Source organism: Hylaeus anthracinus, unplaced genomic scaffold (assembly GCF_026225885.1).
Source record: "Hylaeus anthracinus isolate JK02 unplaced genomic scaffold, UHH_iyHylAnth1.0_haploid 11982, whole genome shotgun sequence".
NCBI lineage: Eukaryota > Metazoa > Arthropoda > Insecta > Hymenoptera > Colletidae > Hylaeus > Hylaeus anthracinus.
The window spans coordinates 12298180-12310857 of NW_026534330.1; the positions used below are offsets into that span (position 1 = coordinate 12298180).

Below are 12678 nucleotides of genomic sequence, written 5' to 3' on the forward strand. Positions count from 1 at the left end.
TTTTTCTTCCTTCTTCGTCTCGATTGCCAACAAAATAAAAGCTATTATTTATGTGTGTATTATATTTAAAAGATGTGGTACCTCGTCTACCTATATATTTATATAATCAACCGTTATGTAATCAGTAGACTGTGGATCTTGATACATTTATAGGAAATTTGAATGTGCAAGAAACTACAAACTGCAAGCAATATGCAAGACTATAAAAAAGATTGAAAGTAAAGTTCATGTTATAATATTTGCAGAATAAAATAAATTCCTATATAGTTTCAATTTTTTTAGTCACGTTCTCGAAGATTTTATTTTGCATAAAGATCCGCAGTCTAGTGGTCAGCTACAATGTGCATTTGAAATTATAAATAGGTACGCACGGCGAAAGTAAATATCCAATACGTTAATATAAAATTATTTTCAAAAAACGTTGTTTCATGAAACAAGGTGACGCAATCGCGTCGATAAAACGTGAATAACCAACGAAGATATATATTTGAGATATAGTATTTCAAAAGTGCCAAGGCCTGTGTTTAATGCGTCGACTGCCGCTGTGGCTCGTTTACGAACGTCTAAATTTTTATTTACACAGCCGCGTTACTCGCGTGCAAATGACATCTGCAGCCATTGACGAAACCCTGCAGCGCGGACTACCGACGCCACATAAACTTTAATATTATGAATAACTAGATGAATTTCAACGTCGCGAGAACTTCGAATTACCTATCAGCTACCAAATTTATTAAAAGAACAGTAAAATAAAATATATTGACTCTCGAGTTAGCTGAAATTGAAGATCTTAAATGATACGTATTTAATGGAGATTCTAGTATGGGGTCACAACAGATCCAACATTGGCTATCCCACGAATTTTATCAATTTCAAATTACCAGTCTGTAAGGTTTTTATAAATAAAACGCACTTCGATTGTTTTCCTCTTTGTTAGACACAAACTCAATATATCTTTATTGATCACTGGTACTAGATAATAGCAATTAACTTTACTCGATACGCACGCCGATTCGCAATCGCACACCGTTCTTCTTCCGAACTCTCTCGAAATCTTTCTCTCTTTCTCCTCTCCCGCTGCTCTTATTTGTGAGAGAGCGCGAGGCTCTCCCACCACACATATTACCCAACTTATTACCTTTGTATCTATTCCCTATGCAGTCGCTTACACAGTCACTTGTTAAATTTATTATAATAAAAAGTTGTAAAATAAAATATGTTGAGTTCCGAGTTAACTGAAAATGCATATCTTAAATGGTATAATTTAAGTGGACATTTCACTGTGAACGCACAAAAAAAGCATATTTTCAATAATTTTTTTCTCCGGAACTATTGCATAAAATTGAATGAATGTTTTTTCCCCAAAGGTATGATTAAAGAAAGTAAATAAAAAAATTTATTTTGGTAAAAAATATTTCGTCATTTATTTACAAAATAATATGCATGTGTGCAAAAAAATAAGTTATCCGCTGGCGCAGGTGATTTTTGCTCCTCTGGTAATCTGAAACAGAAAATCAAAAAAGTTTATTAAACTATGTCGTCACACCTATCGTCGGAACCTCTAAGTAGTTGTTATTTTGATTTTAATTTACAATTTCACCTGATTTACGGTACAAAAAAAGTGTTCTTTTCCTCTCTTCCACAAGAAACGCTGCCATTTTGTTTATTCTCGACGAAATAAATAAGTGGAGGTTCCGACCATAGGTGTGACGACATAGTTTAATAAACTTTTTCGATTTTCTGTTTCAGATTACCAGGAGAGCCAAAATCACCTGCGCCAGCGGATAACTTATTCTTTTGCACACATGCATATTATTTTGTAAGTAAATGACGAAATATTTTTTACAAAAAAAATTTTTTTATTTATTTTCCTTAATCATACCTTTAAGGAGAAAAAACATTCATTCAATTTTATGCAATAGTTCCGGAGAAAAAAATTATTGAAAATATACTTTCTTTTGTGCGTTCACAGTGAAATGCCCCCTTAATAGACACCCTCGTACGAGGTCACAAAAGACCCCAGCACTGGTTACAGAATAAGTTCTATACCTGTATTGACGCATAATCCGTGTCTATAAGCGATCCTTATGTAGTTCTCCAGGGTTCATCACGGCTATGCTATGAGCGTCGCGTGTTTTTGTCTCGTTCACGTTTTTATTTTTCACCAGTCGTTATTCCCGGACGCGGGGGATAACGAATCTTCAGTAAAAATTCCCCCCGGGGCCAAGATAAATGGATCCTGCTTTCGAAATTACAATATGAATCGCGCCCACTTTTTCGAGGAAGGACTCGAGAAGCGAGGCCAGCGTCGGTGTCGGCCAGAAGACGATGGAACGATTTGTTTCTGGTTTCTTAAGCACACCGGGACCCTTTACCTATTCATAGCTCGTACGGAGTCGTTCGTTAGGTGAATGAATAAATTTTGGAAGCAGCTAGCTGGGTGGGAAGCGAGCGGGAATCATGCTCGAAGAGACACCGTCGAACTTTAGGGAAAACCTAGCGAAAGCAGGATGCTGTCGAGACTATTATTCGATACTAAAGGATCATGACTCTGCAATAAATAAATTACACCCAATTCTACAGGTCCCAAACAAACAAATAAAAAACAGGAAATTTCGCGACCGTGTCGAGTTGATTTATTTCAAAGTCTAGAAATGGATCAAGATTGTAGAAATTCCAGCAATTTTAGGATTCTAGAAATGTAACGATAAATAAAGCAGGTTTAACGAGAGCGTTGAGACTAAAGCCTCGAAAAGGTAAGTGGCCCAGACCCCTTCTATACTTTTTAGAGGTTCTACATGTGGCCTTCCAAAAATGATGGTTCCCCACTCCTCTGGCCTATGAATTTGAGTGGTGAGCGTCGAGGACGCTGGAAAAAATTACGTTCGGTCCCACGGGTCGTGGAACGAAAATCGGTTCGCGACAGAAGGTCAACAGTCTTCGCGGAGACTCTTTACGACGTTAAAGCGTCTTCGAGGCGATTGCGACATACGCACGGCCCTTAAACGTTCCCCCATCGTGGCGAGTGTCTTTTCGTTAGGAGAGAGAGGCGCGTCGCGTAAATATTTAGGCTGTTCGGCCGGCAGTGAGTGTTTTATTTCCACGATTCCTTCGGCAAATAAACCGATTTCGACGACGGATTCGCCGAAAGCGGAGGACGAGATCGGAACATCTGTTGCTCGACCGTCTATTTCCAGAATTTCTACCCCGATTATGCGCGCATGAGAAGTGGAGTACGTGTATTTTCGCGAGGGAATTGTTTGAATCCTCTTTTACCCGATCGTGCCGCAAATAATGCGAATTTTACCTTGTATTTGCGGAAGACGCGATTAGGGTAAACGTACCGATCGCCGACGATGACCCACTGATCGACTTTCCACCATTTTTAGCAAATAATTAGCTGTGAGATTCGTTTCACTCTCCCTGAGGCAATGTATTCGAGATTTTTGGAGGAAAAATGTATCGAAGATACCGAATTGGTAATGTTTGTGCTGGTTAATGCACATGTGAAGGCATTACATAAATTTTTTCAATGGTATTGGAGTCATTATTAATGTACCAAAAATACATATTGTAATTAGTGAACACTCTATGCCCTGTGTCCCACAAGTTATTAATCAATAAAAATAGACAACAATATTTATTAGCATGAAATTAACAAACAAAAAGAACAATAAAATTTGTCCCATCCCTGCCCCTATAAAATTGCATCGCGAAATACAATTCACGGCTGCACTCACTCAGGCATGCCAGTCCATATGTTGCTCGAATTGATACGAAACACGAGTGCGTACAGATAATTTTTCTACATATCAACCCGACTCGAAACAAAGGGAGAATCGTCGATCTTATCACTCCGTTTTATCCCTTCCGCCAGCAGCTGATCGAACTGTCTCTATTAATCTCGAACACCTGGACTCTGAAGTGGGTGCGAGCCATGACCCAGCCCCACCACGAAGCCTTCGAGTCGATAATTCTCCTGCGACCAAGCGATTGCAACGATTGCTTGGAAAGTCGTACGTGCTCGGAATTCCCCGCGGATCCTGTCACTCGGGGTTAAAATTCTGTCATCGATCGACTGGGAGCATTGATCATTTAGAAGGGAAATCGCTCGAGTTCACGTCGAATTATTTGGCGCTCCGTGATTTTATTTTGTGGAAAAAGTGGAAAGGCGGCTGTTGTGCCTCATAAAAGAAAATTACGTACAATGGGTGTAGAAAGTATTCGTACACCAATCAATTTCCAAAAAAACTATGTAAAATTGTAATTTATTAACTTATTTATTATAAACATTGACATTCTACGTATTCTCGGAAATGTTTAGAATAGATAGAGTACAAAAAAAATTGCTATGTATGTGTTACGAAATTAACAAATAAAAAGAACAATTAATCGGTAGAAATATTGAAGCAATAAGCATTCGCACAACTGTTTAAGTTTTAAAACTTCATTAAAAAAAAAAAAAAACAAGAAATTTACATTAATTTATAAGTATATAATACATCCTTCGTGGGATTTCCTTTTAATTTTATAATTATTGTAACTCTTCTAATTTATTAGTTATTCGAAGTGGCGTTTTTTTTCATTCTTCTATTACAGCTATTTTTAAAAGTACAAAAATTTTTTAGGAAATTGATCGGTGTACGAATACATTCTACAGCCACTGTAGTACTCCTCATTTCAATTTTGTATAATGCTAACCATTTATGAAATTATTGCCCAGCAATTCTGTAAAGTATACTAATAAGAACCAAAGTATTGTAGTATTTTTGTGAGTGGGGGAAAGGCCTCAAAGAATCCCACTCGAGGTACTTTCACCTCGGCAACGCTCACGAAAAATGTCTTCCAAAACCGAGGCAAAGAATTCGCCTCCCAGCTGCGGAGATTTCGCTGAACATTCAGACCGAGCAACGCGTTCAAACTAGCATTACAAACGGTCTCACGCGAATCGCCCCGTTCCCCTTGACCACCTGGCAATAAGCTAGCCGAGCAGTTTACCAAAAGGCTGCTGCCGTGCACGTGAGAGCTGGTTTATTCGAAAGGAAACGAAACGGAGTCACGAACACGTGCGCGCCCGAGTTAATTTCCTCCCGTGACCGTGACACCAACGATTTCCCTCGAATCTCCTCGAGACCGTGTTCCTACACGCTAACTGAGTCACTTCCTCCTACATTTTTTCGCATCGACGTCTCGCATAACGCGTGCACTCGGATCAAAGTGCGCTGGAAACATGTGCTGGACGTCAGATAAAATTGCAAACGAGCCGACGCTGTTCGATCATCTGAAAATCGAGATCGCGTTCAAGTTGACACGACTTGGAGCGTGAAACATGGTCGTTGGATGTGGTCAGTGAATTGCTGTGTAGACAAAAAAATTTCTGAATTGCGTGGATGAATGCTTGTGGGTGGAAAAATTTAATAGATTCTATTAGTGGAATCTCTGAGAGCTTTACTTTGTTTTCGTGGCGGAAATATTCGTGGATAGGCCTGTTCCTTCGGAGGAACAAGGAGTACGTGAGATTCTTACTCTTTCAAATCTCCATCTTTTCTGGTCATAGTCAAGGTGAACCCAAAGTTAGGAGGAGATATAAAGGAGATCTAGAGGGAACACGTCCCTCGAATGTAGAGTTATTGAAAAGAAAGCTTGTCTGCGCGATCGGTTGCAATGATGTCAGCAGACCTCGCCTAGGATCATGAAAATAGACGTGAAATAATGCCGATTAAACCGTGAACGATTTGCGCGATCGTTGTCGCGCTCGGCGTGTTGTTGCTTCGCTGGGATAATTGATGGTGTTGTCGTTTGCTGGCGGTGTTTCTCTTTCTCTTCTCGTCGCGTTGCGCAATGCCGATTATTGCGTGCAGTTTGCGTAACGCGAAACGATTTTAGCAGCTAAGCCACGTGTTCAAGCTTCATTTAAAATGTTAATAACACCGCTGCGGGTGCTGGCTGGGTAGATTTACCAGCGTCGCAGCGTCGAAGGTCCTGCGTGTCGCATGGCCTGTGAATTTTCAAGCTCGTTTTCTCTGGAAACTCTCCAAAGAGCTGGAAAAACTTTTGGCACTCTTTGGCAAAGAATCTTTCTGGTTAGATCACAGATTGTCACGTTGATCGACTTTTCACCGAAGACATTCATTTAATAAGGTGTCGTAGAAAATAAATCTGACAATTGTTTTGCAAGACAAAATTTTAACCTGGTAGAAATTTTAATGAGTCTGTTAGTGAACATGTCCGACTTCAAGTTCAATGTACTCTTACAGTAGAATCTTCATTACTATAGGGAAGCAGAGCTGCGAATCAAGTTAACCAGTCCAGCGAGAAGCCTCACGTATGTCTGTATGTACTACCTGTGGTTGCTGCTACCAGTTGCTTCCACCTCCTTTCGATCGTTGCTAGCGATCATCCCTGGTACTTGTCAAGACATTGCAACGAACGATGCTCTGATGCAATAATCGAGGTTCAACCGTATTCACGATTCGTGAGTCACTTCCAATACCAAGTTTCGCTTCGTGAATCTCTATTCGCGGACACTTTTGCTATTTCTGTTGCATTTTCGCATATGGTTGGCCTCTGGTAAAAAAAAATGTACTCAGAAAAAGGTAGAACAAAATTATCCAAAAAGAAATTATACGAAATTAGACAATGTGTCCATGCAGATTTGAATCTTGAAAGAATCGAGCTTGTACATATCTAAGTATTCGAACCTTGAAAGTTCAAATACACTAGGCCTTCGTTAGAACCTTAGAACGACAGTCCTTTATCATTGCAATGAATGCTAGTAAAATTTTATTAGTTCCAAAGAAGCTGAATATTTTTCTATCCATTGTCTTAGAACCACGTGGCACGCCTAGCTCGTGAAATCACTTATACATCGATCACGATGAAAAGTCATCGAGTCGTCAGGTCTCGATCGATCGCAGGTACTCGTCATCGCGATTCCGTGATCGGGGCGGATCTTTATGCAAATCGGCGCGATAGGCTCGGCAACATACGCGTTTTGCGCGTTCCTAGGCGTTCTCCAACGATTGAGTCATGCGCCGATTATTTTACGAACGGGATAAGAATCGACGCTGACGGGATCAAGATCGAGGAGGTGACTAATGGCGCGTCCAGAATAATTGACGATCGGAATCATCAAACGCGAATTACGCAATGTGGACGTTTCGCGAGACTCGACGTCGCTCGACGTTTAAATTCGATCAATGGATCCCTCGTGAAATCCCCCGATGAAATGTCGTGGAATTTTTTAATTACGTACGCTCAAATCCTAATCCCTACTGTGCCAATTGAAAGAACAATTAAAGAATTTTTTATTGGCCATGGATATTAGAACGATAAAATGAAATCAAGAATTTTTGTTTTCTGACAATGTGAAGCAACATATGATTATATAATATCGAGTGATAAATACGTTATTATTTCGTTGTTTTGGGAAAAAGAATAACATTAATTTCATTTGACATATCAACTCGATGCTTGAAGAACAAACGTGCCTAGGGAAATCGAAGTGGAAGTGGGAGAGTGAGATAAGATAGAAAGAAGGACATCCAACGTAAGAGTATTATCTGTTATCACTCCGTGGTACGGTAACTAAATGAGACCCGGAATGTTCGGTCATCTTCTAATTCGAACAAGAGGAAACTTAACGCAGGCGTATCACGAGCTTGCAATTAAGGTAAAAGCACAAATAGTAGGACGCCCTCGAGACTCTTTTCCCCAATGAAAGTGTTACAATTATTACTGAAATATTTTTCGTAAAGAATTCACTACTGGAGCATTGAATAATATCACAAACTTGGGATGAAGGTTTGACACACATTTTAACGACACAGATTTAATTTCGCTATAGTCGAATTAAAAAAAAAAAGCTAAAAGAAGAGAATATAAACAATACGTTGCGGGCACGAGAGAAAAAATCTTGAAACATCTACGCTAACAGATTCATGGTATTGGCTGATTAGCAACCAGAGTAAACAGCAAAAAGAACGCTATGTTATAAATAGAAAAAGGTGAATTGAACAGAATAAGATATTCGCATTTACCGCACGCGTGAGCTCGGCGTTGACAAGACGATATTCACCGCAAAAGGATTAATAATCGTCAGAGGTATCCGCGGTACGAATTCACGATTAGAAGCCTCGTCGGTTTCAATTTCTGAGCGGTGCCAGCACGCACCTCATGCAAATCAGTCGACACGATTGTGCACGCCGGTCTTGCACGCAGCGTTCTCGCGGCGAACTGTTCATTCGCGTACATTCCTCGTCACTGAATCACCAATATTTTTCTTTTCGAAAGGAACACTGCGATCGATTACGAAGATAGAAGGGATCTGCGCGAGGGGAATCGGTGAAATCGTCCGTTGAACGAGCACGACTAAACAAAAATATAAATAATCTTGAATGGATAGGTGCTCGTCGAAAGACAACCTTCCAGTGGCAAACAGGCTCGAACAAACTCAAATTTATTATTAAAAAAGATGCGCGGAGAAATATAAGCTTTGTACACGATTCTCATATACAATATATTATATCATCATATACAATATATACAATATATTATATCATCATATACAATATATACAATATATTATATCGTCATATACAATATATACAATATATTATATCATCATATACAATATACAATATATTATTTTTAATTATTTCATGCATTATTCAATTTAATTCCATATTAAACGTTTTTACATTTGTGCGCTTGCGGTACTTGAGTTGCTTGCGTTTGTTTTTTGCGGTGTTCTTTTGTTAATGTTCTTTCTGCTGTGTTGCTTTTTGTTTTTAGGATAGAATAAGATAGGATAAGGATAGTTGTAAGGTAGATTTAAAAAGAAAAGTGTAAAAGATGTAAATGGGAAAGATGGAGCCATGCGAACCCCTTGGGGGAGCATTATAATAAATACAATACAAATATCATGGTAGAAATCATGGTAGAAATATTTACATAACATCATGGTAGAAATATTTACAAATGAACGTCAGTAGGTTTAGTATTAATCAGAGAAGAAATGAAGAAAAAAAGGAATACAATCTTCTTTCGTCGGGTAAACAACATCCTAAGATCAAAACAAGGCGCAACGATACCGAGATTGCGCGATTGAATGCATAATGCGCGGGAAGACCGTGAAAACGAATCGTGGATAAGTCGACCAACGTGTACCAGTGGTATGAATTATGCCAGTCGGTCGGAAGAGGTGCAACAAGAAGCATCATCGTCGATCCTCCTCCGTTCGGATGGCGCCTTAAGCCGCGGCCGCATGTAAATTAATAAACGAGCGATCCCGGAGAACCGACGTTGGATCGTCGTTGTCCTTGGCACGCTTCTTTTAAGGACCAGCCAGTTAAGGTTGCCTCGCTGAAAAGTACCGTTCTTCCACGAATCGCGATCGTTTAGCACGAGCTGTTTAATTGCGAGGCGAACGTTTTCTTGCCTCGCTGAAATCTCCTCCATGAAAACTCATTTCAATGCGGACAATCATTTTTTTTTTCAGCTCGATTCTTGTCTCGCGAGCAAATAATAAAATCTTCGTGTCGTAAAGAAGCGGTAGCCATTAATTTTATTTCATATTATATAAATTTCTTGAACGTTTTCGATCCTCTTATATGTAGTTTATGAATTAAAGAGTTGCTAATAATGATATTCTGAAATTCTTCGAAAGAAAAGATGGAAACTGGTTGCCTACGTAAGAATTAATTAAAATATATTTAAATGCAGCCAAGAGTAAAAGAAAATATTGACTCTATTCGTTAAATTATATTTTATCTACTAATATTGATCCTTTGAATCCATTACGCATATTCTAACACAGAGAACCTATTCAAAATATACTAACAATCTATCATACAAATTAATATAGTCGCAAATACATCGCTTTGCATAAATGCATGTAAGCTCACAGTCCAGAAATAATAGATCTAGGAAATCATGAACTACCAACAAGTAGGATTGCTTCCCCCTCGAATTATGCGAAATCACAATATGCTAAATTTAATACGTCAAGTGTGAAAGGGTTAAGTTACAGATAAAGAACGATCAATATGCAAAATCATGCGATAATTCACTCGTCAATGGTTTTAGGCTCGCTGAGATCTTATCGATGAGATTTAATCGCGATGGAAATTTATTTTTTTTTTTTCTTATAAATAATCCTTTCGATATTCGTGGCTGAATATTTCGAAACCACTCGTCGAGGAAAACATGTATTCTGTAGAAGTCGAGACGGAGTTGCGAACGCGACGCGTAGGAAAAAATATGCAAATGAAGATGCTGTTGAGGAAGAATCGACTAGAGGCAAAAGAAACTAAAAATCCTTCAACTATGTTGCCAACACAGGTTCTCATTGTGGTTTCACGATGCTAGAGCACGATCTTGCTCCTTACGGAGTCAATCAGTGCTATTCAATTTGATTTAAGACGATTCGCAATCTTCTATAACTTGGAATCAAATTATTCGTTTTCGGTTAATTGAAATTTATAAAATACACATTATCGCTATTATCGCTTACAAGCTCGAATTTCCGAAAATGAGCATCCGTATCTCTCATTCGATATTCGAAATGTTTGTCGAGGCAATAATTTCCCTTATCTTTACCGTACGTACAGTTCCTTTCAATGCGAATCAAACCCGTGGGCGGATGAGAGCCACTGTCCGTCCGACAGGATGTGGGAGGCGAATGTCAAGGCTAAACACTCGTCGTAACCCGTGCCCCTCGGCTCCCTCGACGGGCTCTCATCTGATTCTGTTTGTACTCCGATTTTCGCCTTTTTTTTTTTTTAACAGCCCTCGCAACATTTCGCGTCGCGCATGTAAACCAACCTTCGAGCCGCAGAAAATAATTTACGAGGCACTCTGGCCCTTGTTACGCTCCTGCTGGCCCCCTTTCGCAGAACAATTCGTAAGAAACGCGTTGCTCGCGTTCAACCACGAAATTACGCTCCCCCACTCGCCCCCTATAATATCCAAATGAAAGATTCGAGATTACTCGAATAAGTGTTGCGCTTTTGTTTGATAGCAGAGCCTCGCGAACGTGATTTGTGGTTATTAGCGACAAATAAAAAATCGTTTACCTTCTGTTTGTTGTTTTGAGGTAGTGTGCTCATTTCTGGCTTTACCTTAACCTGGATTTTACTGTTATCGCGTGCGACCATCGCTGAGATCGTACGGCGCAAAATCCGACGCGAGTAGCCTCTCCGACGAGGTACGAGTCTTTGTGCTCTTTGTTAAAGCCTCGTTGTCACGCTCCACGGAATCGTTTTCGTTGTTATGCTGCGCGAATGGGTTCCGACGATCCTTTCGACTCCAATAACGCTTGCGTTTAATTTTACTCTTAGCGTGTTCGTTAGGCCAATGAAGAGTTTAGGCTGGAGGAGACCAGTTCTCGAGGTGACCTCTCGGGTGCTAAACTGCGCTCACGGAATGGGCAACAGTAAGTACGCAAAATTCTCATCTCGATAAAATTTCGAATGATTAAAAGTAAAATAATCTTGCATTTATTTTATGTTACCATTGCTTCAAATAAATGCGATTTTTTTAATGACAAATTTAGAAATTTACAAGGACGTAATCTAATTTTATTACAAACTTTTACTAGTATGGAGTAATAGAAATATTAACGTAATTCTTAGTCTCCATTCTTCAACGCTGGTAACAAGGACTCGAAGCTAGGAATTTAGTGTGACCCAAATCCAACCTATATTCAACCTCGTCTAATCAAAATCTAATCAAACATTCCCGAAATCTAGCCTGCATTTAGCCTAAATCTTACAGAGACTTAATTCAGACCTAAAATAAACGCTAGTCCAGATCTAACACAGATCTAAACGTGGGACGTTCTAATCGTCTCGAATACATGAATAGTCAAACGCTAAAGCTGTTTGCGATTGGAGCGAGGAAGGGGGTCTCGTGTAATTGATTCCAAGCTCGGCGAACCGAGAACAATTAAGTTTTAATCCTTCTTTACAATAAAACTATTCCCAGGCATTAAAATCCACTTAGGCCGAATCGTTAAATTCCTGCTCGAATTATGTGAACCAGGAAACTAATAGAAATCGTGAAATTATTTTATTTTAGAATTGCAATCGACTGTTAGTAGCAAACGCAAAATTCACGCGTAACTCTGAGTCTAAATAGAGGATTCTAATAGGACGAGTTGCCAGAACGGAGAGCCATGAAAACGAAAGGCAATAATTATCATGGCCGCAACGAGCAAACGCGGCAATTATGGGGCTCTGGATAATGGGTCGTCATGGAAACCCTCTGGATAACGCTCAACTTTCTCGCTGCATTTCACGTCTCCCCCCTATTGTCGTCGATGGACCGTCCTCAGCGTTGGAAATTGCTCTAATAAACTAAGCCGCACTTACACGATCGTAACCCTACTTACTTAGAGAGGAGGTGCCCAGAAAAATGACGAGAGAGAGCAAGAGGAAATTTATGGTCACCAACAATATTTTGCTTCGATGATATTACAAAACCTGTTAAGAAAACCTACAAATGTGTTTGGTGTGTCTGCATATATTTTGTAATATTTTATTCTACAATTTACATTCTAGTTTTCACTCAACAAGTATCGTCGTCTACCTTTTATTTGCTCGATGGACATTGCAAAATTTGTTAAGAAAACTTAGAAATGTATATTACGTATCTATATAAATTTTGTAATATTTTATT

At 39.3% G+C, this 12678-nt stretch overlaps 1 protein-coding gene across 15 annotated transcripts in view; it reads right to left on the minus strand.

Moving 5' to 3' along the window:
- The window catches only part of LOC128886442 (uncharacterized), a 90631-nt gene that overhangs the window by 26476 nt on the left and 51477 nt on the right, over positions 1 to 12678 (minus strand). The window contains exon 1 of one of the 15 annotated variants that reach the window (XR_008459817.1): positions 11076 to 11943. The exons of 13 other annotated variants lie outside the window; for them this stretch is intronic. The gene's annotated coding sequence lies outside the window, so the exon portion shown is untranslated. Of the gene's footprint in view, positions 1 to 8039; positions 8060 to 11075; positions 11944 to 12678 lie in introns of those variants that run through there. One more of the 15 variants, XR_008459816.1, reaches the window with a different exon arrangement.